Source organism: Canis aureus, chromosome 3, assembly GCF_053574225.1.
Source record: "Canis aureus isolate CA01 chromosome 3, VMU_Caureus_v.1.0, whole genome shotgun sequence".
Lineage (NCBI taxonomy): Eukaryota > Metazoa > Chordata > Mammalia > Carnivora > Canidae > Canis > Canis aureus.
This window is the reverse complement of record NC_135613.1, coordinates 22,394,887-22,420,425: the sequence shown is the minus strand read 5'-3', so window position 1 is coordinate 22,420,425 and position 25,539 is coordinate 22,394,887. Positions and strand designations below refer to the sequence as shown.

Genomic DNA, 25,539 nt, shown 5'->3' with positions numbered 1-25,539 from the left:
TTTCCCCTAAGGATGAAAATCTTAAAACTTGCATTGTTTGGTTCTTTTCAATTCAATTTTGGAAAAAATACAAAGCAAAGAGAGAGAGAGATGTGTGATTTAGTGTAAGGGGTAACAGCCAATGGAGTACCTACTGGATGCCAGAGGCCCTTCTAAATGCACTGCGTGTGTCGACTCCCAGAGTCCTCCCCACAGACCTAGGAAGCGGGAAGCAGCGTCCTTCCCAGATGAGGGAGCTGGGGCCCAGATGGGCTGAGTGCCTTCCCCAAGATGACCGGGCTAGCCAGCAGAGGGACTGAGATTGGAGCCCCAGCAGGCTGACGCCCACACTCCTGACGATGATGCTTCCTGCCCAAAGGTCTAGCTATGAGGTCCTATGTGCTTTCAGGAAATAGAAACAGTCCACAACCGAGACCCATCTGTAACAAGCATTATCGCTTGTAAATCCCTTTCCCCTAGATAAGCTATCACATTGACTTCATGATGGGTTTTCCCCCCTCTCTGTGGGTTCAAAGTGCTCTTTTGCTTTGTTTCAATTTTTCTCTGTCTCTGTCTCTCTCTCCCGGGAAGCCACATTTTATTTGTAGATAATGTATTTTTTATATAAACAATGAATTGACAAAATGATCAAACAGAACACTTCAGATCTCTGCATGTGACTTTATGTACATTTGGCATAAAAAAAAACCCTCATAGACAGCTACTGAACTCTGGCTAATTGTTAGCTGTGCAAAAGAATCTGGGGCAGGGGGTACACTACTAGCTGCAGTTTGCTTTGAAATGCATCAAAAAATAAGAGGGTTTGATGAAAGATGGATGGATGGGGGATGGATGAGTGGATGGATGGATGGATGGATGGATGGACGGATGGGTAGATAGATGGGTGGATGGATAGATGGATGGTGGATAGGGGATGGATGGGTGGGTGGATGGATGGATGGTAGATAGGGGATGGATGGGTGGGTGGATGGATGGATGGATGGTAAACCAAGTACAGCAACATACTAACTGCAGAGCTAAGACGGTAGGTACACGGATGTTCACTGTACAATTCTTCAACTTTTCTTCATACTTACAAATTTTCATTAAAAAGATTGAAAAAATAGGGAAGAAAAATTCTTGATAGAAATTCAAAAGACACAAGTTAACAATAGATATTCCTCTACCTCACCCTCTCCTCAGTCTCTCGGTTTCCCTGGCAGAGCAATCCCTGGCACCTATGGTTCTGGGCACCCTTCCAGGAGCTTTCAAAGCCTACCTCAGCATATATGTGCTCTCTTTCCAATGATGGCAATGATACAGTAATAATAACTAGTATCGTACAGCCTTTGCTTCATGTAAGCACCATCCTATGTTGGTGTTTGATACATACAGGTTCATGACATCTCTTCCATGGCCCTGCAGGGTGGGTGCTGTCATCATCCCCACTGTACAGATGGACAAAGTGAGGAGGAAAAGGAGGCTGAACGTGAGCCCGATGTCAGCTGGCTCATCATGGGGAGCAGTCGGCATGCAGACTTTTTTGCACCCAGGGGCTCCCACTGAGTGACGTGTCCCAGTGACTGCTGTCTTTGCGAATCCGCCTCTTTGTTCTGAAGACTACACCACTTTCCATTTTGGGATGGGCCTTGGTTTATCGGCTTGCCTCCCCTCTCCACTCCAGCCTGTGAACCAGCATCTAGGCTGTGTCCAGGCTTCTACTACTGCGGACAGTGCTGCAGAGGGTGAACCAAACTGCACAGGCTTCTGAAAAAGCCTATGAGCTCTTAAGGTGGGACAAACCCTCGAGAGTGGAACCAGAGGGATGCCTGGGTGCCTCCATCAGTTAAGTGTCCAATGCTTGATTTCGGCTCTGTTCATGATCTCAGGGTCATGAGACTGAGTCCCACGTTGGGCTCCATGCTCAGTGTGGAGCCTGCTTGAAATTCTCCCTCTCCACCTTCTCCACTGCATCCATGTGCTCTCTCGCACTTAAAAAAAAAAAAAAAAAAAAGAGTGAAATTGCAGGATCCCAGAAAAACTGCATGCATCATTTTGGTAGTGACCACTATATGTCTTTCCAAGGGGCTTGTCCTGAATGCCACTGCAGCCAGCGACATGTGAGAGCCCCCGACCCCCACTCTGCACACACGCACTGCCCCTCCCGTCCACCACCCAGCGCTGCGCCCATGCCAACAGCACCTCCCAGGTTGTGCTGTGCACCACATGTGTGGTCACACCTAACAGCCCCGAGATGTTGGGAGAACAATCTAATTGTAGTTAGAATTTTTTTTTTCCTTCAATGAAGAGTAGAACATCATTTTATAGATAGGTTGAAACTCGTTTCTACTGCCTTTCCTTTGACTAAAATGTTTCTCTCCCAAATTGTGGACTTAAGCTATTGGTTGGCACACAGACTTATTCCTCTCTCCCAGGGTTCTCATGGAACTGGTAGGTGGGAAAATAACATTCACTGAGAAAACACTTCTTTTACTGCTCTGAAGGAAGAAACAAACTGTAAAAGGCGATGTGAGGGGAGCACCTGGGTGGCTCCGTCTGTTAAGCATCCGACTCTTGGTCTTGGCTCAGGTCCTAGTCTCAGGGTGGTGAGTTCAAGCCCCATGTTGGGCTCCACAGCCCACTTTAAAAAAAAAAAAAAAGACAGGGAACATGAAGAAGAAAAGAAACATGGATTATGAGAGCCGCCGGGATCCCTGGGCCACATCACCCACTTGAATCTCATTCTGGTCAAACCCTGTTGCAACATTTTCCAAAAGGCTGAAAAAGGAAATACTCTGGGAGCAGAGGAAGGGAAACATGCAGGGAGCATGTGCTTGAGCACACGTGTGTGTGTGTGTGTGTGGCACACGCATCTATGTGTGTGCTTCAGACATGGACTTATAAAGACAAAGTAAGGAAGGAGAGAAGGCAAGAAAATTAAACATGAAAAAGCAAGAAAACACGAACGTTATGTTCAGGAAGGCATCAAGCAGGGAAACATTGCAAGGGGCTTTCAAGTATTGTGAGAGTCTGCAGGTGTGTCCTCAACATCTAGAACATTCCGATCCAGTGTGCATCTGTGCCCTCGGAGAGGAAGTGGTATGCTTCTCCAGTGCCCTGCATGCCCGGTGCCCTCTGAGTAATTCGCTGGTATTTATGAGGAGAACACAGCTTAGCGGTCTCTTTCTGATCTCACACACTTGGAACGTAACTTAGGACAGTACTGTGTGTTTTCTTGTGAAACTGCTCCCTGCCCCCCACCCCCACCCTGAAAGCTCGCGGTTCTTGGGGACTCTTGGGCGGCTCCTGAGCCCTGCCTGTCAGGAAGGGATGGTCCACGGGTCTGGGATAGGAAAGCCAGGCTCATTTTTGGTTTTGGTTTTTTTTTTTTTTTTTTTTTTTTTTTAATTGTGATGAAATTGCAAACTTACATCCTGAGACTAAAATTAAATGGAGGGAAGGTCTGCCGTTGTGGGTGGTCTTCCTCGGGCGTTTGGAAGGAGGGGTCGGATGGAGCAGGAGAGCGCGTTTAGCAACATTTCCAATAGGGTAATGACAGGAATAATGATAGCTGTCCCACTTGGGAAGGGGAAATCACAAAAGCCTACACGGCGACGAAAATAAACAAGCGTGCAAGGCTGGCCAAGGGGCCTGGGTCCGTTCTGAACTTGAAAAACATCAAAGTGAAGCCAGTTATCAGGCCGGCCAGGCTCCAGGCTCCACTGCGTCCTGCCCAGCACTTTTATCAGCCTTGGACGAGCTCGGAGGACGGCTGCCCAGCACAGCTGTGGGAGGACCAACAGTGGACCAAGTCTAGGAGCATGTGCTCGGCTGCCGCAGCTGGAGGGGAGACGCTGATGCTGAACAGCGCACGGGACCCCCTGCACTCGGATGCCAGCAGCTCCGCCCCTCGGGGTGCAGCAGGGAGAGCCGAAGGAGCCCCACTGCGGCCCCAAGAGCCAGGAGCCTGGGCACACGGGGCTGTCTCTGAGGCCCCCTCTTCCGCACATAGGGGGTGTCGTGAGGGCGAAACGCACTGAACGTTCACCCAGTAAAGATGTTTTGAGTTTCTGCCATATGCCAGCCATGGTTCTGGGCACTGGGAACAAAGTAGTGAGAAAATAAGATTTTTTAAAAAGACTTTTGAAGAAATCAGGTTAAAATCAAAACCTCCAGAGAAATCAGATTAACAACGTCCTTGTGGTGATGGAAGTGTTCTGCACCACGCCGGTGGTGGTGGCAGGTGACTCTACGTGCATGACAAAGGTACGCACACACGCACACGACCACAGGTGAATCAGAGATGGGAGTAAAGAGTGGGTTGCATGGGCCTGAATACCCTGCTTGCAACGCCATACTAGAGTTTTGCACATGTTACCACTGGGGGATTTCCCTGAACCATTTCCTACAGCTACGTGTGACTCTACAATGATCTCAATACGAATTCTAGTGAAGCGGGACAAAGCCCCTGCCTCCTGGGACACGTGTTCTGGTGGGGAGCCCCTCCCCTGAGAAGTAGGGTGGATATGGAGCCCTGCCTCCCATTAAGCGTTAGGTGCTGGGCTGTGGGTAATCAGTAATTGCCTGGTTAGGGACACAGGGTCAGTCAGGGTCCTGCTGGGTTGGAAATAAACCGCCACTCAAACTGGGTTTTAAATGAAAGGGGGTTTAATTTATTAAATTAAAATTTAATAATTTTAATTAAAATTATTAATTAATAATAATTTTGCAAGTGTTTGCAAAGGTGTTTGCAAGGTGTGCACAAGGTTTGTGGACCTAGACGAGGGATGGCAGGCAGCAGTGGGCAACTGCAGGGACAAGGGAAGAGAGGTGACTTCCAGGTAGGGGGTCTACTTGGAGAAGATCCCAACAGGAGCTGTGACCTTAGGTAGGGGCCACAGTCAATCAGGTGGCCCAGTGGGGAGGGAGTGGACAACACCTGGCCTCCCTCCTCCCACTGCCAGCTCCAATCAGGAGCAGAGGCCGGGGCAGGACAACAGAGTCCATGAAGGTCAGCCACCAGGGCCGGCGAGAGGGCAGAGAAGGCAGGAGTGAATCTGGAGGGGCGCACAGAAGGTAATCCTCACAGAAACCGTCCATCAGGATGGTCTATCTTAAGACAAAGAGACTGGCGACAGCATCAACTTGCCCATCACATCTCAGGGCATCAGTAAGAGGGAGCACGGTGGGCAGCTGGGAAGGCTAGGGCTTGGGTAGCTCGCCCATTGGGGCAAAGCTCTCCAGGTGTGACTCAGAGGAGTGGCCCCTCCTGGGAGTCACCTGGCTGTCTGCAGCTGAGACTGGTTGCATGCATCGGGGCCAGGGGGACAAAGGACTCATGGCAATGATGAGGAGCATGGGAAGAGGGACGAGGACCCCTCTCTGCATTCCCCAGAGCTTCATAAACCATAGGACAGGCTCTTGAAATTCCCCGGGTGGGGACTGGAGTGGATTTGGCTTCCATACACCCCAGGGGCTGACTCCCCACTGGGGTCTGGGGCAGTGCTGGCTCCCGCTGTTCTTCAGACCAACTACCCTGAGGACCAGAGCAGTGCTTCTCCCTCCCTGGCTCCCAGAGGCTCGCGTTGTCCCTGTTTGGGGCGCTGGCGCCACAGCTGTGAGCATCATACATGCACAAAGGCTTGCCCTCCTGACAGCCAGTGGGGGAAAGCCCATGGAGAGACTTGCACAAAACAAAGCAGAGAGGAAGTTGGATGGTGCATTAGTTTCCTAGGGCTGCCCTAAATTGCTACAAACCAGTGATTAGAACAACAGAAATGTATTCTCTCTCCATTCTGGAGGCCAGAAGCCCAACACCAAGGTATCACAACCTCCAAAGGCTGAAGAGGAGGATCCTTCCTGCCTCTTCCAGCTCCTGGGGACCCTGGGCGTCCCTTGGCTTATGGCCCTCTTCGTCTTCCTTTCTGGTTTAAAGTACCAGTCTCGGATTCAGGATGCTCTCCTTTGCAGATTCTTAACCTAATATATCTGCAAAAACCCTTTATCCAGATAAAGTCCCATCCACAGGTTGCAGGGATGAGAATGTGGACATACTTTGGGGGCCATGTGTGGTTACAGGGAATGGGGAGCCTGGCAGAGCAGAGGTGGAAGAGGGACCGCCCGGGCTGGGGAGAGGCGAGGGGAGGCGTCCACGAGGTGCACAGCCATCTGCCCTCTGAGAGCAAACTCTGGTGGCTCGGATCAGGCCCCGGGTGAAGTCCCACCCTCGCCATCACTCCCTGTGCTGGGTATTGAGTGCTCTGTGTGTACTTGTGGGATGGATTGCCTCGTGTTATATAAGTTGGGTGGCTAAAGCAGCCATCTGTGTTTTACAACATCCAGAAAGCCCATGCCGCCTTCAGGTACTGACCAAGTCAGCAGCCTGGGTCTGTGGGAGGAAGATCTCCTGCAGGTGGGCCAGCTGCATAAGCTGGGAGTGAGGGGGGGAGGGCTAAAGGGAAACCAGGGGCCCCTCCCTCAACAATTAGGATTTTCAGGATGGTGACAACTGGGGGTGAAACCTGGCTGGGCCTGTCAAACAGGGACCCAGTTTGTGTGGCGGAGGGTCAGGGCAGAGCTTCTCAGCCCAGGCTGCTCCTGAGAATCACCGGAGGTGATCGGAAAGCAAGCCCGGACTCCCGGACCCCACCCTGGCCACTGAAATCAGAGTTCAGGTGGACTCTCAGGCCTCTTCCTCAAAGGGCACCTGTCCCCTTGCACGAGGGCCCGCTTCTGCCCAGCACGGGGTCAGCGGAGCTGGAGTGGCGACACGGCGTTCTCGCCACTCCGCATGCTGGGGTGGAGCTCGGCTCCTGTACCTCCAGACGGTAACCGGCTAACTGTGCTGAAGCTCTCTGACACCACTGGCTCCTACTGGCTCCTGGGGGGAGTGCTGTCAGTGTTGGCTACCCTAACCAGGCACCTGGGCCAGCACTGAGGCACAGGTAGGTGTCCCGCAGGTGCTTGTGAACGCATGACACCTGGGTGTGAGAATTAGGGGAGGGAAGCAAGGGTCTGAGGTGTGCAGCATTCCTAGAGTCCTTTCCTGGCTCCTCATTTGGTTTTCTTGCTAACAGCAAGGACCAGCTTGAGTCTTTGCCTAAATTAAACAGCCCCTTCTGTGACTCTCAACCCAATGAAAATACACTCCCACAGCTTACACTCACACACACACATTTATTTTCATTGCTGTTCATACTTCTCCTCTTATAGTTTCTCTAATCCTGATCCTAAGACTCATCTGATTTTGTTCAGAGCCCAAAGCACAGCACTGAAGGCACACACCTGGTCTACCTGCAGTGAGTCAGTGAGTGGGTGGAAGGGCAGTCCAACACTGGGTGCCCACCATGCTGGGACGCACAGGGAGGCACAGAAAAGTCAAAGATATGGGTGGAGTATACCCTGCAAGGAGCAAGAAATATGATGTAGAGGAAGGAGCCATGGTCTACATGGTATAGAGGAGGGATCCCATGGTCTATGCAGAGTAGAGGAGGGAGCCCCTGATCTCTGCAATATAAAGGATAGAAACCATGGTCTCCATGGGGTAGAGGAAGGAGCCATGGTCTATGTAGGGCAGAAGAAGGAGCTGTGGTCCATGTGGGATAAACGAAGGAGCCCATGGTCTACATGGGGTGGAGGAAAGAGCCTGTGATCTACATGGTGTTAAGGAAGGAGCCAGTCCACATGATGTAAAAGAAGGAGTTCATGGTCTCCATGGGGGTGGAGGAAGGAGCCATGGTCCACATGGTGTAGAGGAAGGAACCATGGTCTATGTGGGGTAGAGGAAGGAGCCATGGTCTAGGTAGTGAAGAAGAAGGGGCATGTGATCTAGAGATGGACTGTCTGGCTTCAAAACCCAGGCACCGTTGTTCACCAGGAGCGTGAACCCAGGCAATTACTTACCTCTTGCTATGCTTAGCTTCCTCATCTGTAACCTGGAGACAAGAAGAGTGCTTTACTCTTTATGGCTGTTGGGAGAGTGGGATGATTGCACACACTGAGTTACTTCCATGCTTGTGAAAGAGCCTAACACCAACCAAGCCCCACGTGGGTTCACTGTCCTCATTATTCACCTACTGCGTCAACCAGAGGCTGAGTGCTCCTGGGCTCCTGGCTGTCCCACTGCCTCTGAGCTTTATTGTTTTCATCTATAAAATAAAGACGAACAGTGCTAGGCATTTAGTAGATGCTCAGCAAAATTATTCTCCTTCCCTGAAATTGCTTGTAGTCTAGTGGAGACAGGACACCCAGGGAGGACCTCATAAGTGGAGGTGAGTCTGAGGGTCCTGTGGGGATTTCAGACAGTCGGCGTTGTGGAATCTCGGAGAAATCAGAGCCCCTTCTCACCCCGACTACGAGTCAGGGATGCCTCGACATCCTTTCCATTTACCCACCCTGAAAGCTGAGGTTAATTATTACAATTCCAGTATATCGCTTTCATTTTTGAAAAGTTGTAATTCCTCAACTAACATATATTTGTTGTGGGAAAATTAGAACATGCAGATATACAAAAAGGAGACAAAGACCCCACCATACCCCACCAGCCAGAGATAACCAGTTAACATGTTGGTGAGCGTCCATCCAGATTTTCTTACTTAAGACACAGCAATGGAATCGCCTTGTCCTCTAATCCACTCCAATCTGGCTTCCCCCTCACCACATCACTGACCCCCACCTTGTCAAGGTCACCAGTGACCTCAATGTGGCCCAGTTCCGAGACCACTTGGCTGATTTCATAGACACCCTATTGCAGTGACACTACTGTAATCATCCTTCTTGCTGAAACTTGTCATACATCTTATTTATATATAAATAGATTTTTAAATTAATCCCCTCCCCAAATGTATAGAATCTTAAAGCTATGGAAATAGCAACAACCACCCTGATCCCTGCCTTTGCATCCCTTCCCACCCCAGGAAACCAGTGCATGGAGTCCGATAAGGAGCAGCAGCCCCATTAAGACCAACTGGCCATACGGCAGACATAATGGGGGTATGGGATATGGCTCCGCTTGGCCGGGAAGAAGGAGGGTGTAGACCTATGCCACCCGGTACGGTAGCCCCTAGCTGCACGTGGCTACTGGGCACTGGCAGTGTGGCTGGTCAGAACTGAGATGTGCTGTCATATTTTGAAAAATTGGTATAAAGGAATTTTAAATATCTCAATTTTTAACATTAATTTGGGGTACTATTTTGGATATATTGGGTTAAAATATTTTAAAGGCATTTCCACCTATTTCTTTTTGTATCTTTTTTTTTTTTAATGTGGTTGCTAGAAAATTTTAAATTACATGTGTGGTTTGAGTTATATTTATATTGGGCAACACTGGCCAAAACATCCCCCTTTCTCACACCCGCAAAATTATTTATGCCTGTCAACGAGCGTTTATTGGCTTCCTGTGATCTCACCACCCCATCAGGTGAAAATTGCTCATCTTTGTTTGGCAGATAAAAATGTACCCCTTGAAGAGATGGGAGACTGCTGAAAAGAGCAGGCTCTAGAACCAGATCTCTATCCAAGGTCAGGGCATGTCCCTATCCTCCTCGGGAGCACCCCTGCCTGGAAGGCTGGTCCGGGGCTCCCAGCCTTCCAGATCTGGGCCTGAGAGCCTTTGTGCCTTGCTCAGCCTCGCTCTCTGCGGGAGTCTAGACTTCCAGGGGACTCTGCTTCTGATTCTGGAAGCCTGAGGGAGCCCAGATAACTGGGGAAAGAAAGCAGGGCCTTCTCTGCCCTGCAGCCCTGTCCTCCCCCTGCCCTGTAATCCTGCCCTGCAGCCCTGTCCTCCCCCTGCCCTGTAATCCTGCCCTGCAGCCTTGCCTTCCCCCACCCCGACACCCTCCCCTGCCCCTGTCTCCCCCACCCTACAACCTTGCTCCCTCCCTGCCTCCCCTGCCCTGCAGCCCTGCTCTCCCACTGTCTCCTCCTGCCCTGCAACTCTTCCCTCCCCTTCACTATCCAAGAAGAACAGGTTCTGTGGAGTGGAGGGGAGGCTGCCCACTGTCCTGCTGGGTCCTCTTTCCATTAGGGTGACTGTTGACAGGAACATGTCACAGGGGAAGACGGATGCTGGCTTTGTCACCTAAGTCCTCAGACCTCAGTGTCAGAGGCGGCCCCAAAAGGCCTTTTCTCTGTAAATCACTGCGTTTATTTAGTCCTTGAGGGCTGTACACAGAGCCCGGCAGGCCACAGAGGTGGTCCATCCAGTTCCCCCTGATGGTCACCAGTTGGGAGCGGGGCCTGCCCCGGACACACCATCCCTTCTACCACAAGGACACCAGAACCAGCCTGGTTCGAATCCACCTGCTTCAGGAATTTCTTTATGGATTAGAAGCACATGTCAGTCTTCACTAGATGTGATTCTAACAGTCCAGTTTGCATTATTTATAGCAACATAGTGAGTTGGTGAAACCAACACAGATTTGGGGGTCCTGCGGTGGCCTCTGACAGCACCCCGCATGCCTTCCGGGTGGGCCTCACAGCTGTGTTTATGGGGTGCCACTGTGCAGCCAGCAGTGGGCTTGGAGCAGCCCCTCAATCAGAGCCAGATGTGCCATTTTCTAAAAAAAGAAACTGAGGCCAGAGAGGCGTAGAGGTAGCCAGGGAATGGTGGCATCAGAACTTGAAGAGGGGCCACTTTTCATCAAGGGTCTCAAACAGACCACGGGCTGGGTGACTATGCGGGAGGCCCCGCCAGTGACCACAGCCCCACACTGGGATTGTTATGTACATAAGGAAGGCAGGACAGTGTCCCTGGAAGGTGCTGTGAGTCAGCCTGAGCTAGAGCGGTGGGGACACCCACCTGCTGTGGGAAACCCAGCAGGCAGCTCCTCCGGAGGTTAAACCTACAGGCACCGTGAGATCCAGCAATCCCACTTCTGGGCTTATACCCAAAACGTTGAAAACAGGCACTTAAGCAGAATCTTGCACGCAAATGTCCCCCAGCCACACTATTCAGAACAGCCAAAGCTGCAAACGGCCCCAGTGTCCAACACCAGGTGCCCGAAGGGACTTAATGTGGCCCATCCACAAGGTGGGACGTCACTCAGTGTGACAGGGAGCGCTGGCACGCACACAGTGTGAAGCCCCTGGGAAGGGCCATGCTGAGGGAAGAGGCAAGCACACGGGATTGCATACGTGAAATATGGAATAGACACACCATGGAGCCAGAGAGCAGACGGGTGCTTGCCGGGCTGGCTTAAGGGGGACGGGGAGTGACCGCGGGTGGAGGGGCTGCGTCTCTTTGGGGATGATAAAGATGTTGGGAACTAGACAGAGGTTGGTGGTCATGCGACATCGTGAATGTGCTCAGTGCTGTGGGTTTGGCCCACTTGACGCCTGCAGATTTCCCAGCCGCATAAAGAACGTCAGGCACACGCAAGCAGAGGAGCAGACAACCGGGGCCGGGGATTACGGACCTTCTCTGTGCTGTGCGGCAGGAGGGCCCTCCAGACTCTCCTATGTTGTCTTCAGTTTTTACAGCGCAGACCCCTTGTGCCTTCTTCTCGCTGCCCAGTGTCATCAGGGAGGAGGACTCCGCGATGACAGGCAGCGCAGTCAGGCGCTGGGGCGCAGGCGGGGAAGCCACTACAGGCCTCACGGAAGGCCAGCGGCCGCTGCAGCCCAGAGTCCCCCCCACCCCCAACCACAGGGCAGGGCGTTGCGGGAGCTGCAGGCTGATTCTCCAGGCTCCAGAAGGTTCTCAGCTGAGACCATTTGCTCTTTCAGAGAGGCAGGCTCCTTATCTCAAGCTTTCTTCAGCCACAGGGGAGGAGTTCGCAGGCCATCTCCCCGACTGCAATCTCCCGAGACGTCTCTGCACCCCTTCCTCCAGCTCCGGTCTGGGTAGGCCTCTCCAGCAAATTTCCTGCAGGCAGCTGAGATTGATAGCTGCCCAGAGAGAGCCCACCCCCCACCCCCCCAGCCCTGAGCTCTGCAGAGGGAGCTGGATGCTTTCACAGAGAGCTGCTGCATTTCCATAACAACCCGAGGTTGCTCTCCCGCACGTCCCAGCTAATGGGCTTAGAGCTCCCTTCGGAGACCAGAGGGTTCAGGATGAAGGCGTAAAGAAGCTAAGGCGGGCATCTCAGAACCACAGTGGAGATTCCACATCCTTGCTCCTTAAAGTAGCAACACGAAACAAAACAAAAAAAGTGAAAGGTGTTAATGCCCAGTGTTGACAAAGGTGTAACGAGACAGGCGTTGGCGTGCACAGCTGACGGACCGGTCAGTGAATTTATAGCCTTTCCACGCGGCGATCTGTCAGTGTATACACAGGAGCTTACAAGTGTCCACACCCTCGGAGCTGTAATTCCCTGGGAACTTACTGGCGGAAACACACAGGCGGGCCCACAGGACACGTCCACATCCTCGTGCGTGAAGGTGCATCTCCAGGAGCAGCTCACAGGCCGGTCCGGGGTGGGGGACAGGCTGGTGCAACGCACAGTGAGCTCCAGGGAGGCGTCAGCTTCACATCTGCGCTGTGTCCTGTCCTGGTGCTTCTGTTTGCTGGCAGAAGCATCTTCCTCTACACTTCCTTCCACTACAGGATTCATTTTTTTTTTAGTTTAAAATATACATTTTCCCAAATAATATTTAAAGAAATGGAAATACTTCATGAAGAAATGGCAATGAGAGGGGCACCTGGGTGGTTAAGCATCTGTCTTGGGCTTAGGTCATGATCTTGGGATCCTGGGATCGAGTCCCACCTCCGTCTGGTTCCCTGCTCAGCTGGGAGCTGCTTCTTTCTTCCACTCCCTCTGCCCCTCCTCCCTGCCCGCTCTCTCTCTCTCTCTCTCTCTCTTAAATAAAATCTTTTTTAAAAATGATGAAAAAAATAAGATCTAAAATTATATAATACTTCTAACTAGGTTTTATATATATATATATATATATATATATATATATATATATATATAGAGAGAGAGAGAGAGAGAGAGAGAAAGGTTAAGAGAGAGAGATAAAATATAACAAAATGCATAAAGCTGCTAATCCCCAGATGGCAGGGTTATGATCAATAAATTATTCCTTAAATGTTTCCATTTCTTAATAAACTCTATAATGAATGTTTTGGTTTATAATAACATAAGATACTTATTTTACAATGGAAAGAAACGTGCTGGTTTTCAAATCCCTGCCCATTGTGAACTCAAAGTTCATCTTCAGATCCCCTGTGGAGCTTCGCCATCCCAGGGGGCAGGTGTGGGTCCTGCAGAGCCCTCAGATTTGGTGAGTTTGGTCAGTCAGGACTGGGTTGCAGACCTGGTGCTAAGCAAGGGGCCTCCCCATGGAGCAGAAAAAAAAAAAACCGGCCACTGTCCCCCAAATCCCAGCAGGGCTCTGGGGCCCAGGGCCCAGAACAATGGAGGGTGTTAAGCTGTTTATTATTCCAAAGGAGCAGAATTAGCAGACTTCACCAGGTACTTAAGATACATGCCACCCTCCAGAACGCCTGCCTCCTTCAAGGGCCGCAAACCTCAAACCTCTTATTAGCGATGCTCGAACTGTTGAAAGAACACAGGCCCTTTTCAGGGCCTGACAAACCCCAGAGACCCCAGGGATGGCAAGGAACCTTCAAGGATGGTCAGCGACACCAGCTAGGGGTGCAGGGGGAGTTTCCCTGGATGTGGAAGGACCCGAAGCTGAGACCCCTCTGGATGCTGAGGGCCTGACACTGAACATGCCTTCCTCAGCCTGGTCCTCACCACACCCTGCAGGTTGGGAGCATTCAGCCCATTTTACAGATTTTTTTTTTTTTTTTAACGAGCACAGAAAAGTTACCTGGCTCTGAGAGAAAACACCATTTATTCAGTCATCTGTTGAAAAATATGTACCAAAGCTGTACATGACAGGCCCTGTTCTAGACGCAGAGGAAACAATAGCAAACCCAGTCGACAAACCTCTGACCTCATGGACCTTGCATCTCCAGGGACGTGTAAACATCAGATACACAAATGTCAGGTCATGCTGAGTAAAAGGAAGGGAGGGAGAGGGGTAGTGGGCAAAGGAGACGGGGTCCATGCAGACTCTAGCCCTCCCAGAACCCTGCTGCCGTTTGGCCTGCACAAGGCGGTGGGTTATGTGATGTCATATCCTGGTTGTGACATCATGCGGCAGCTATGCAGGATGTCACCACCGAAGGAAACGAGGGATCTTCCCAAATTATTCCTGACAAGTGTGGTAGGCGTCTACAGGACCTCCAAATAAAAAGTTTCTTGAAAAAGAAAAAATTTTCAACCCTCTCCCTAATGCTAATAATAGCTGCTATCCATCAGGTTAGTGGAGAGACTGCAGAGGCCGACAGCCCTTCCTCCAGACCACCGCCCTGTGCCTCCGTATGAGCCTCTGAAATATGCATCCAAGATGGTCCCTACCTCCTTCAGTTGATGGGAAGAGGAGATGTTTCTGAACAGTGCCCCACCTGTGCTGTTTGTTTCTTACTGTTGTGACTCCGTGGAAGGTTCTGGAAGGTTCTGGACTGACCTTTTAGGAGCAAGGGCCAACGCCTTACACAATCCTCACAGCCACACTTCAGAGGCAGGACTAGACCCATTTTACAGCCTGTGCGGGGAGCAGAGCTCAGAGGGCGAGCAGGAGGCCCTGGGCCCACAGAGAGGGGGCCGGCCCCTGGGCCCAGAGGCTGTAGGAATCTGGCCAGGTAGGGGGGAGGGGAGTGGGGAGGGGGCCTGGCTCTGCAGAACCCCCACCCCCACCCCACCCCCAGCAGCTCTCCCGCACCTCACCCTCCGAGGACTATTGCTGAGATTTGGAGATGCCCATTTTTTGGTGGACCAAGGTCTCGTGGTGAGGCTGGAGCTGGGTCAGAGCCCAGAGGGCCTGCTGCTGCAGCCAGCGCTCCTCCTTGCTTCCAAGCCTGCCCGAGGTTTGTCTCTGCAAAGAGAGGTTTGGTATTTCCAGAAAGGGTTCTTCTTTTCCCTGAGAACAAACAGACCCCAGCTCGTCACCATCCCAAGGGGAGAAGACACGGAGGAGAAGTCGTGGGCGCTCCTGCCTGTGGAGAGAGGGGGGCTCCGGGTGGGCAGCACATGAGCGGGACCACCCCAGCTGAGCCCCCCCCCCCCCTTGCAAGGCTCTCGGAAGCAAGGGCACCCCACAGAGAGCAGCAGAGCTGGCTGGGCCGCTGCTCTGACACCATCTAAGAAGTTGTGGGAGAAAACAGTGACATCTCTGACTCCCCTAGCGCCAGCCTCTCCTCAGGGTACTGCCAACCGACGGGGGAGCCGAGCCCCCACCCCAGTTCCCACCCCAGCTCTGGCACTTACTATCTGTATCCTACAGGGAAGTCGACTACACCTCACTCACTCCATCTGCAAAGTGGGCACAAGAGTAACTCCTGCTCCATAGGGTCGTTGGCAGAGCAAAAGGCCCCTAGATTTCTAGATGCTCTCTATATGTTAGCTCTCCTTTGTGAGACTTGTGCTTTATGAGAAAGCAAAGAAGCCAACGAAACATCAGAATAAATGAGGATAAATGACTGCCATGTAGCCTCAGTTCATCAAGATTTGCATTTTTTCTTTGGAAAATTTTAAAATGTTGTGGTTTTTGTTTTGTCTTGCTACATTTACCAGGGAAGAGAAAAGGCCACATGTGAACATGAGGCAGCTTTGTGGAACTCCCATCCTGGGCTTAGAATCTCCTCGTTCTCCCAGTTTGGACGGCAGACGGCCCTGGGCTGGGAGTGGGACCCTTGGCTTTCCTGCAGACCCACCCAACGAGGGGAGAGAGCAGAAGCAGGCATTCGGGAAATGACCCCTGTGCTGAGCATGTCTCTGCTTCACCAAATGCACAGCCTGGAGGGCACAACTCCAGGGATCCTTATGGGTGCTGCAGCCCCTGGGCCAAGGCCAGCCCCCACCCACACAGAGCATCTCCAGGGCATGAATTACAAACAGTGAAACCTCTGCTGTCTGCAGTTAGGCAAGTGGGAGCTCACAGGAGTCTGCACGCAGAAGTTTAGGGTCAGGGCAGTGGTTGTTGTCCTTGACTGTCCACGGAACTACCTGGGAGCTGGTAAAAAGTGCTGGTGCCAGCTCCCACACCCAGCCTGACGCCTCCTCAGTCTCCGGGCTGGCACCAGGCATCTGCATTGTCAAAGTTTTCCAGGTGACCTAAGGCCAGTCACCAGGTGGGGGATGGGAGGTTTAGGGTGAGGGCAGCAGGACACAAGCTCCAGCCAGCTGACCGAGAGGCCAAATGGTGAAAGGGAGGATGATTCAGGGTCCATCTGGCCCCTCCTTTGTGACCGTCCCCCAGCCTCTCCTCTGGGCTCCAGCTCGGCTGCTAGTGAACCCCCACTTCTCCTCATGACACATCCTTAACCTTTCTTGTCCCCTCCCACCCGGCCCATTTGTCACCCCTAACTCAGTTCTCTTCCCTGTGCCCCAGGCAGGACACACACCGTGTCTTCTAGATCCTGCCTCTCCGGGCCTTCGGGCTTCCTGCTTTGATGCTTGAGAGGTATAGGGCTGCTGCAGCCATGCTGGGAAGGAATACCAGGCTTCCTAGTCGCTCTCACTGACCAACTAGACTGACACGTGAGGCTTTTCTAGAGCAGCATTGCCCCAATACTGTCCTCAGGCCCCTGTCCAGCCAGAGTTCAGGCCACACTCAGAGCACCTCCTGGCCCATGCATTTCCAGCTGTCCCATCCCCTCTAGCCTGACAAGGGCCCAGAAAGCTCAGCACGGAGGTTGCTTTTGGGCTGCCCGCCATCCCGCTGTGAGGCTCCATGGCAATCACCAGGCCCCTATCCCTCCAGGCAGCATGCATAGGGGCCAGTGGTGCCTGCTAAGCAGAGAGCAACGACACCTGTCCAGGAATGAAAGACCGCACCCAGGGCTGGTACATACACTGCACAGTGGTCTCAGCAGGGCTTTTGCTCCCTGCCCATACTGTCACCCAGGGTGGCTTCCCAGGAAAGAATCAGCTTGTGTCTGAGCTGAAAAGCAGACTGCTCATCTGTCTATGTTGCAGAAAGGAATAAAACTTCCCGAGCAAGGGCCCCGGGAGAGATTAGGTTTTACGAAGGAAACCTGCAGGTCCTGCATTGCCTGAGAGGATGTATACCTGCAGATAAATCAGACAGGGGCTGAGGGTCGTGCGTCCCCTGTCTGGTCTGTGCGTCAAGTCAGTTGGCAAGGAAGACAATTCCGTGAAATAAAAGATCACTTTTAGGGTGAGGGAAGAAAGACGTGTGATCACTCACCCACCCAAGCGCACAGGTACACTGTGACATGGGAGAGCCTTCACCGGCTCGCTGATTCCCGGACGCTCATTGCCGCGGGCCAGGAGAATGTAACGAGCAAGAGGGTGGTCGTTGAGACGTGCACAGGATCTCGGCGCTGGGACAAGCCTCAGCACATTGCCAGCCCCCTCCCTGTTTACAGAAGGAGAAAATGTGGCCCAGAAATAAAGACGCCCCCCGTGGCCACACAGGCAATGGGAACAGATGCGCCATCTCCCCCGTCCCGACCCTCTGCAGAGACCCCAGGCCCTGCTCTGAGCTGGCGTGCACACACAGACGCACGGCAGCAGGAACGCGCCCATCTCTAATAAGCCAGCAAATGTGGGGAAGGGGTGGGATCTTCTACCCCAAATGATTTTTTTTTTTTACATCTGAATGTAGACATCTGGCATCCTATAAATAAAATAGAAAATGTAAATATTGTAAAACCCATTAGAGAGTGGTTTTAGGTTTGGTGAGAGCGTGGGTCAGCTGCTGCCCCGCTGCACTGTGCTGGGCAAATAGCACCCCACACGCGCGGGTGTCCTCGGCTTGTAGCCCGTAACCCTTGTCACGGAGGCGGCCAGGCTGCCCTTTGCCTGATTGATAAACATGAAAACACGGGTCACTCGTCTCATATTCATGATGTTGCATTAACAGCTCTCGATAGCTACCTAAAACCTTTTCTGCTTTCGTTTTATAACACGGGGGAGAAATGCTTTGTGAAGGAGGAGTACAAACCCAGGTCCCGCGCACACCAATTAAGCCTCAAGACGTGCATCCCGCCAGATTTCCAGCACTGCGTTTAAACTCCCCTCAAAAGACATTTTCCGTTTGAGACATATTAAACAAGCTTTATTTAATAATGCTCGATTTGACTTATCCAGTTTAAATATTTGCTCTGATCAGCAACCATTTGATCCCGGCTTCGTTCCTGGCTGCAGAATGATTTCCCCGGGTTATTTTTCTATGGTACGAGGTTGATCCCGGAGGCAGGGTATAACTGCTCTCGGGTTCCCTCCATTTCTCTAATCCGCGCTGTGGGTAGAAGGGAATAGAGCCATAAAAAGCCTGAACTGAAGGCCGCTTTTATAAGGTTTATATTGCTCGTCCTCCCATCTGTCTGGTAGGAAGCAGAACATGGCATTTAAAAGACTTCTCCTAATCAGATAATTATAAGGAGAGATTTCTCTTTTTTAAGGAGAGCATTGGAATATAAAGAAATTCCCGGGGAGGTGATCTTTTTGAGGTATCTTCTGACATCTGCTTTCCCCCACCCAGGGATTTTTATAAATCGCTCACACCAAACGCGTGGTCATGCATTAGGAGTGGAAGATTCTAGGACAGCATGGAGAGCAAGAGTCATTTAATACCTTAATTCACCATGTTTTAAAGGAGGGAATGACACGTTGATCTCTACTAACTTTGGGGACGCTCCATATACATCTCTTGGTTATTACTACTGCTATTGTGAAGATTTTACTATCAGTGTTTAAAAACTGAAGCCTTTTCTTTCTTTCTTTTTATTTTCTTTTTAGGCTTTATCTTTGCACACTGCCTTTGAAAACAGCCACCTAGAAGCCGGTGGCCCTGGTCCCCTCCCTAGGTCTCGTGAAGCCATTCATAGCGACACAGACCTCTGACAGCTGGCCTCTGGATACCAGAGCAGGGTAAGCGGACAGCGGTGAGGGCAGCCCGTTATCTGAGTGGCCTCTACAAAGGGGCTCTGCTCCCAGCCGGGGAGGGGTCTTTCTCGGTGAGAGGGGCATTTATGATTGTGGGCCAGCGCCTGGTTTATGGACCCCAGCCAGGTGGGAGGGTGCCGCCCCGCCAGCCTGCAGCCTGCGCCGGCCTGAAGTGTTTACCGCCGGGGTGATTTACACCATCCAGGTGTTCATTTGGGAAACATCTCGGCTCTGAGCTGACACGGCAATTGCCCCGGATTTGCAGACTTAGGCATTTTTTTCTGTTCCTAACGGTCCAGGACCTGAAGAGATGGTTTAAAAAAAAAAAAAAAAGAGGACCGGCCAGAGTGGTTCGTGTCCTGTGATTTTCACACGGGAGGGCTGGGGAAGCACTAGCCCACTGCCCCGTGTCCTGCCCCATGCAGGAAATTCACCGGCACCGAATCTGCCCCTCATCACGCTAATTCCTCCTGTCTGCTCACTCTTCATAGATGCTACGTCAGGCTTCCTCTCTGTTCTCTTAGCACCCCGGTGCTTTCCAAAGGGCCTCTGAAGCAGTGCCTTTCTTGGGCGAGATTCGGGGTCCTCCGGTATTGTGGACGCATCCTGGATGAGGGAGCCTGGGGTTGGTGGGGATTTGTTCTGTGTGGACCAGCCTCTGCTGGGGTGCTTGCACTTGGATGGACCCGCTCAACAGAAGTTTCTTCCATAATAGGACCACCTGCTGTTATTCTTGCTCACATTCAGCACAGGTGGCATTGTCACTATTTGTCACTAGGTTTGTGCCGGGAGTTCCAAACTCCTTGTGTCATCCAAACATTGAATTAGAACATGCCCCCAAGAAATCAAAATGATCTTTTCATTTCCCAAAAAAATACGTATTTTAAATTGTGTTTAATCATATCCATCCCACCCCCATTTAAAGGAGCTTGGACATTTATGACATATCCATTTTTACCCTTATACTAATCTTTTCTCCAGCCACTTCTGATAACGCTGATGAAAAAGAAAACAACTGGACTTTTGCCTCATAGAATATTATATCTATATCTATGTCTCGAGGTGAGGGTAGGTGAGGATGCTGGTAGGGGAATTGAGAATGATTCTTTGCCTATGTTTTAATTTTTGCAAATACCTTTTTTACCAATCCAGAGAATATTGGGCTGGTTTTAAGAGTTCATTTAAATTTAGCTATTTCTCTTTCGTTGATAAAATGCCTCCAAAAACCATCGTTTGCCTGTTCACACAATCTGCAAACATAAAGCATTTGGTCAAACACAAGCATGTAAAGAGAAGGGGCCATCAGACCGAGGTTTCGCAAATGATAGAATTCCTTCCGAGTCCTACATTTAAAAAGTCTTTTCAGCCAGTGATTTGAATACTTACAAATTCACTGAAAAACAGCATTCAAACCTCCCCGGTGTATGCTCCTCTCTCCCGGATTATAAATACAGAAAACTTCCCGCTATAGAAAAAGATCGTTGATGCGCCACACTGAACAGGGACAGCATTTTCACCAGCAGTGCGACCGTTTTAAATTATCAGCCCCGGGGCAAGAAAAAAAAATTCCAGCAATAAAACAAAAACCTTTATTTCTAAACATCAGGCTGGAGTCCTTTCAAGTGATCGTGGACTCCCGGGGAAAAATGGTTTTTCTCTGTTACCGTTCACAGCCTCATATCGAGAAGCACCATGGAAAATATCATGTAGACGCAAAGAAAAAGATCTGACGTTTAAAAGAACGACTTTTGCCTTCGCTGTAGACTTCCTGTGTGCATTCGTAAACCTCTATTCTGAATCTAAATAGGATGCCTCCACAGACGTCTGAAAATGCATGTGACCACGGTCTATTTTCAAGAATGGCCCGGAGAACGTTGAATTTTCAAGCACACGACACAACACCAACGCCACCATGAGTACAATTTCACTAACCTACCGAATTCATTTCTTTTAACCCCTGCTGGAACTGTCCCAAGAAAGCAGGTGACTATTGAAAGATTTTGGGTTGGCTTTTTTTTTTTTTTTTTTTTATCCTAAATAACAAGAGGGATAAAATGAATGTCATGCTATAGGCTCTGAACATGAAAATGTAAGAGGGAGTTCGCCAGGATCTGGTAAATGGCTAAACAGATTAGTAGCCTTACTTTTTAACATATAAACATCTGAAACCCGTTTCCTGTTTAAGAAGAAGAAGGAAAAAAAAAAAAAAAAAAGTCTAGGTGGATGACCTCGGGCACTTTTTTTGATTAACAAATGTGAATTGTACATCATGGTGGAAAAAAAAAATGGCGCACGCTTGGTGGTCTTTCTACAGTCTGTATATGGGAGAGAGAGAAAAAAATACAAAAATAAACGTTACCTTCTCACTTCCAGGGTGGGCAATGCCATTTCTACAGCGGCGTCCAGGGCTCTGGCAAATGTTAAGGCTGTCACCGCGGACAGAATCCCCATGGTCTGTGTGCCTCGATAGAGTCCGAAGAAAAACATTCCCTGCATTCCTGCTGGCGGGTCCTATCTCCAGGCCCCGGGCTCGGCCCTGCAGACCCGTGTCACCCCGTCAAGCGGCGTAGGACACGGCTAATCTAAACCCACGCCTTCCCCAGCCGGCTCGGCAGCCGGGCGAAAACCAGGGCCAGTTTGCTGCCTACACCCCACACGCCAAGTCGATTCTCTACCTTAAGGTTGAAGCACCAGCTGCAATTCGTTCAGCCGAGAAGGGCTTAGAGGTTCTGGCACATTCTGACAAGATAGATTTTATAGGGTTTGTGCTAAAATTTGATATTGGAAGTTGGGATTCCAATTTTATGTCCCAAATGATAACAATAACAGCTGGGACCTTTAAGAAACGTGTGTATTCCTTCTATTTCAGAATTACATAATAAAAGCTATTTATGTCAAACACCTTATAAGGGAAAGATTTAGGCGGAATGTCAATATAACATATAATACTTTGTATATTCGGATCGGAGAAAAGAAATCCGTATCAGCGCCACATAGCATTCTTGGTTTGGACTATCGGATATGTGGGGCCTTTAAAAATTTTAAGTAAGCATCTCCTCGCTTTAATTTACAAATTCACTGAGTAGCGCTTTTTTGGGGGGGGGTATTATTTCTATTTAAAAAAAAAAACCAGTGCTGATGAATCATTATTTGTTTTTTTCACATCCTTCTGGTGAAAGGGCACAACTTGATGCTGTTCGAGTTGATTTCTACAATCTCCAAGCATGCAATACGAGCACTCATGGCCCCCATGCGCTGATGGCTGTCCTTGTCGGAAAGCAGCCGCAGCTTTGGGGAGTCACTGGCCGCCAGAACTTTTGTAATTCTGATGAGCAAAGGGGTCAGCTGCTCAGAAGGAAAATCTCTCTGTGGCAGCCCCAGGCAGCCTCCGCAGCTGGATCTCAAAGGGGCTCAGGATCGTCGCCTGCTCCCCAGCGACAGCGACAGCTCGCCCCTGTTTTCTGAGGACAGTGACTCCACTGCCAAATCGACAGGATTCCTGCAGATGCCGGACGCTCGGAAATGACCACGTGGCCTTGCCAGGCCGGCTTGTTAGAAAAGCCCAGCTTCCTCCTTATCTTGTCTGCTCAGACAAAGAGCAGAACCTAATCGAGAGAAGAGAACCCCAATTAGCAAAGCCCAGAGACGCGGCCCCCCACCCCCTGCCCCGCACCCACTTGCAGGGGTTCAGCTCCACCCTCCCTCTCTTCTGGCTTATCGGGCTGGCGGTGTGACCGGGTTAATGAGAAGAGCCCAGCTGGGCGGTGGCAGGAACGGTCATCCGGACAGAGGCCACGGGGACAGACGCAAACCATGGCTTCTTGGGCCCCTCTGGAACCGGCTGACACCAACTGAAACTCGGCAAAACACACGCTTCATTCCTCCTGTTCTTAGGTCACAGCTTGAGTGTGAGTGCTCCCGAGCAAACCCGACTTGGAAAAGTGACTTCTGAAGCCTCTCCCTTGTCTTCTCTGGCAGAAAGCTGCTGCGAGCCCAGGGGAAGGCAGCTTCCTTTCGTTCTCTCCTCCCACGGTGTGCCCTTCGAGTGTCCCCACTAATGCAGCACAGAGGACAGCAGGCATGCGTGGCATGTGGACTGGTGCCCCGGGCGCCGGCTGACCGTCGGGCATAACCACACTCCAGGCAGGGCCCAGGAAGGGCATCCCAGGGCAGTGTGGATGCTCCAGTGCAGACGTGCTGGTGCAGAGGGTCCTGGAAACACGTGTTGTTTGCAACAGCAGCTTTATCCTGATCGTCTCCTCTCTTCGGCGACACCCACGTTCACTATCGTCACCTCCACCACAAGGGAGCAGCGGGGAAGGGAGAGGCGGCCACAGTCGCAGGAGAGGCTGCTCTGTCCCCAGTGATAATCACACAGCTCACAGCCGGCCTCGGGGAGGCGATGCTGGATGCCAGGCGCCTTGCACTGCTGCGGCAGCTTACAGGAAAAGCCAATCTGACCACCCCCCTCCCGCCCGACAACCCAGGAGGCAGACTCACATTGCCTTCATTTTGTGGAGGCAGAGAGAGGTCAGCCTCCGAAGACCAGAGGGATGGACAGTGGCAAGTTCACAAGGTCAGGAGCCAAAGCCAGCAAGAGCTTGGATGTAGCTCAGTGCTGTGATTTTAGGGATAAAGCTTGGGTCACACCACCCAGAGTTGAGCTCTAGTCCATCTCCTGGGCATATTAACTTGACCATCTTGAGCCTCCAAATGCTCACCTGCCAAGTGGAGTAGTGATGGTCCCACCTCATGGAGTTGCTCGGGATGGCATAGAATAAGGCAGGAAGAGGGCACCTCACATCTCCAGCACTTAGCAGACACTAGGTGTTAGTCGAGGACCTCAGCCCCACAACCAGGCCCCCTCTCCACTCACAAGGTGAGCGAGGCCGAGAGGCTCGCTTCGGGAATCCACCTGGGAATTGGACCATGTTCTCAAACATGGGATAGCAGAGCCTTTGGGGGCAGCCAGTGTGGGCCTCTGCATCTGCCCACGGAAGCGGGGCTGGCAACAGATATCTTCAGTGCCCTCAGGGAGGGTGGGCACAGTGGCCCGGGCCCCAGCCCTCACAGGGAGGGATGGTGTGGAGGCCCCAGGCCTGGCCTCGGTGGTCACATGACATGTCATCACAAGACGGCACAGGAGCCCAGCAGGCTCGCCGGCCACCCACCAGCCTCTTGGCCACCCCGGCCGCCCTCTGGTTTCTGTTGCATCTGTTTGGACAACAACCCCCTGCGGGAGCCCTCTTGCTCTACTGTCTTCAAAGTCCACCAGCCCTCACCCTTCAAACAATGTGTTGACACTTGCACAGAGCCACAGGAACAATAAACAGCCCCCGCCGCTCCAGCCCGGGGGCCTTCCCACCCGCAGAGGCTGGGCGGCAAGGCTGGAGGGGGCTTGGGCGTCGGGCAGACCAGGTTCAAACCCCACGTCTGCCTCCTGAGCTGGGCTTGCGCAGGCAAGTAGCTTGCCCTCTCTGGATCCCAGTTTCCCTGGCCAGAAAAGGGAAGCAGAGATGGGCAAAGAGCTGGTTTGTACTGAGTATCAATTATTGCATCGCCATTTAAATCAGACTATGGAAGGAAAACACCTGAATGTGTGGAGAGCAGGAACTCCTTCTTAAGAAACAAGATGCTGCCCCGTGACTGCAAAGGCTAGCGGGAAGGTCGACGGTGGTCTGGCGTGGTGGAGTCAGAGGAGCGCTGCCGCAGGACACCTGGGCTTGGCTCGGTTCTGTTTGGTGCCAGGCACCTGCTACATGACCGGGGACAAGCTGCTCCTCATTTCTGGGTCCATTCCCCCCACTGTATGAGTTGATCCCCATGTTTCCTTCCTACCATCTTCCTCCAACTACCAAATAGAACCTTGTACCCCTGAAACATCACCTCAACACAAGCACACTGTTTTCAGCCACCCCGGACACCCCTACAGTGCTGGCATCTGTAAAGAAAATGATGCTGAAATTTTGCAAACATAAGAAACCTGAACATGGTAGGATTGTGGGTGATTCTTTTCTATAATGTATCTCTCTCTCTCTCTTTTTTTTTTTTTACTTAAGTTTTAATTTTAATTCCAGTATAGTTACCATGCGGTGTGATACTTGTTTCAGATGTACATAGTGATTCAGCACTTCCATGCATCACCCGGCGCTCCTCACGACACGTGCTCTCCTTCATCCTCATCACCTGTTTTCTCCATCCCCAGCCACCTCCCCACTGGTGACCACTAGTGTGTTCTCTACAGTTAAAAGGCTGCTTTTTTCTTTCTTTCTTTTTTTCTTTGTCCATTTGTTTTGTTTCTTAAATTCCACATATGAGTGAGATGGTGTGGTATTTGTCTTTCTGTGATGGACTTATTTCACTCAGAACAATACACTCCAGCTCCATCCATGTTGTTGCAGATGGCAAGCTCTCATTCTTTTTTATGACTGAAGAATATTCTATCATGAATATATATGCACCACCTCTTTATGCATTCGTCTGTCGATGGACACTCAGGCTGCTTCCATAATTTGGTATTATAGATAATGCTGCTATAAATACAGGAGTGCATATATCCCTTTGAATTAGTGTTTTCAGGGGATCCCTAGGTGGCGCAGCGGTTTGGCGCCTGCCTTCGGCCTAGGGCGCGATCCTG

The 25,539-nt window shown here is 51.2% G+C and overlaps 2 long non-coding RNA genes across 5 annotated transcripts in view; one reads left to right on the top strand and one right to left on the bottom strand.

The window, feature by feature from the left end:
• Window positions 1-655: 655 nt before the first annotated feature.
• Window positions 656-23,349, bottom strand: LOC144310287 (uncharacterized). Of its 3 annotated transcripts, XR_013375984.1 has the most exons (5): window positions 22,580-23,349; window positions 21,262-22,507; window positions 7,882-7,913; window positions 2,522-2,620; window positions 656-1,970 (listed from the first exon to the last, which is right to left on the bottom strand). It is a non-coding gene; the product is annotated as an uncharacterized LOC144310287 (long non-coding RNA). The 3 variants fall into 3 exon arrangements; XR_013375982.1 differs by lacking the exon at window positions 7,882-7,913 and having other exon boundaries at window positions 22,580-23,345; XR_013375981.1 differs by lacking the exons at window positions 2,522-2,620; window positions 7,882-7,913 and having other exon boundaries at window positions 22,580-23,340.
• LOC144310288 (uncharacterized) overlaps window positions 18,267-25,539 on the top strand; it is a 65,039-nt gene continuing 57,766 nt past the window's right edge. The window contains exons 1-3 of one of the 2 annotated variants that reach the window (XR_013375986.1): window positions 18,269-18,466; window positions 18,756-18,887; window positions 22,082-25,474. This is a non-coding gene — a long non-coding RNA (uncharacterized LOC144310288). Of the gene's footprint in view, window positions 18,467-18,755; window positions 18,888-22,081; window positions 25,475-25,539 lie in introns of those variants that run through there. The other variant, XR_013375985.1, reaches the window with a different exon arrangement.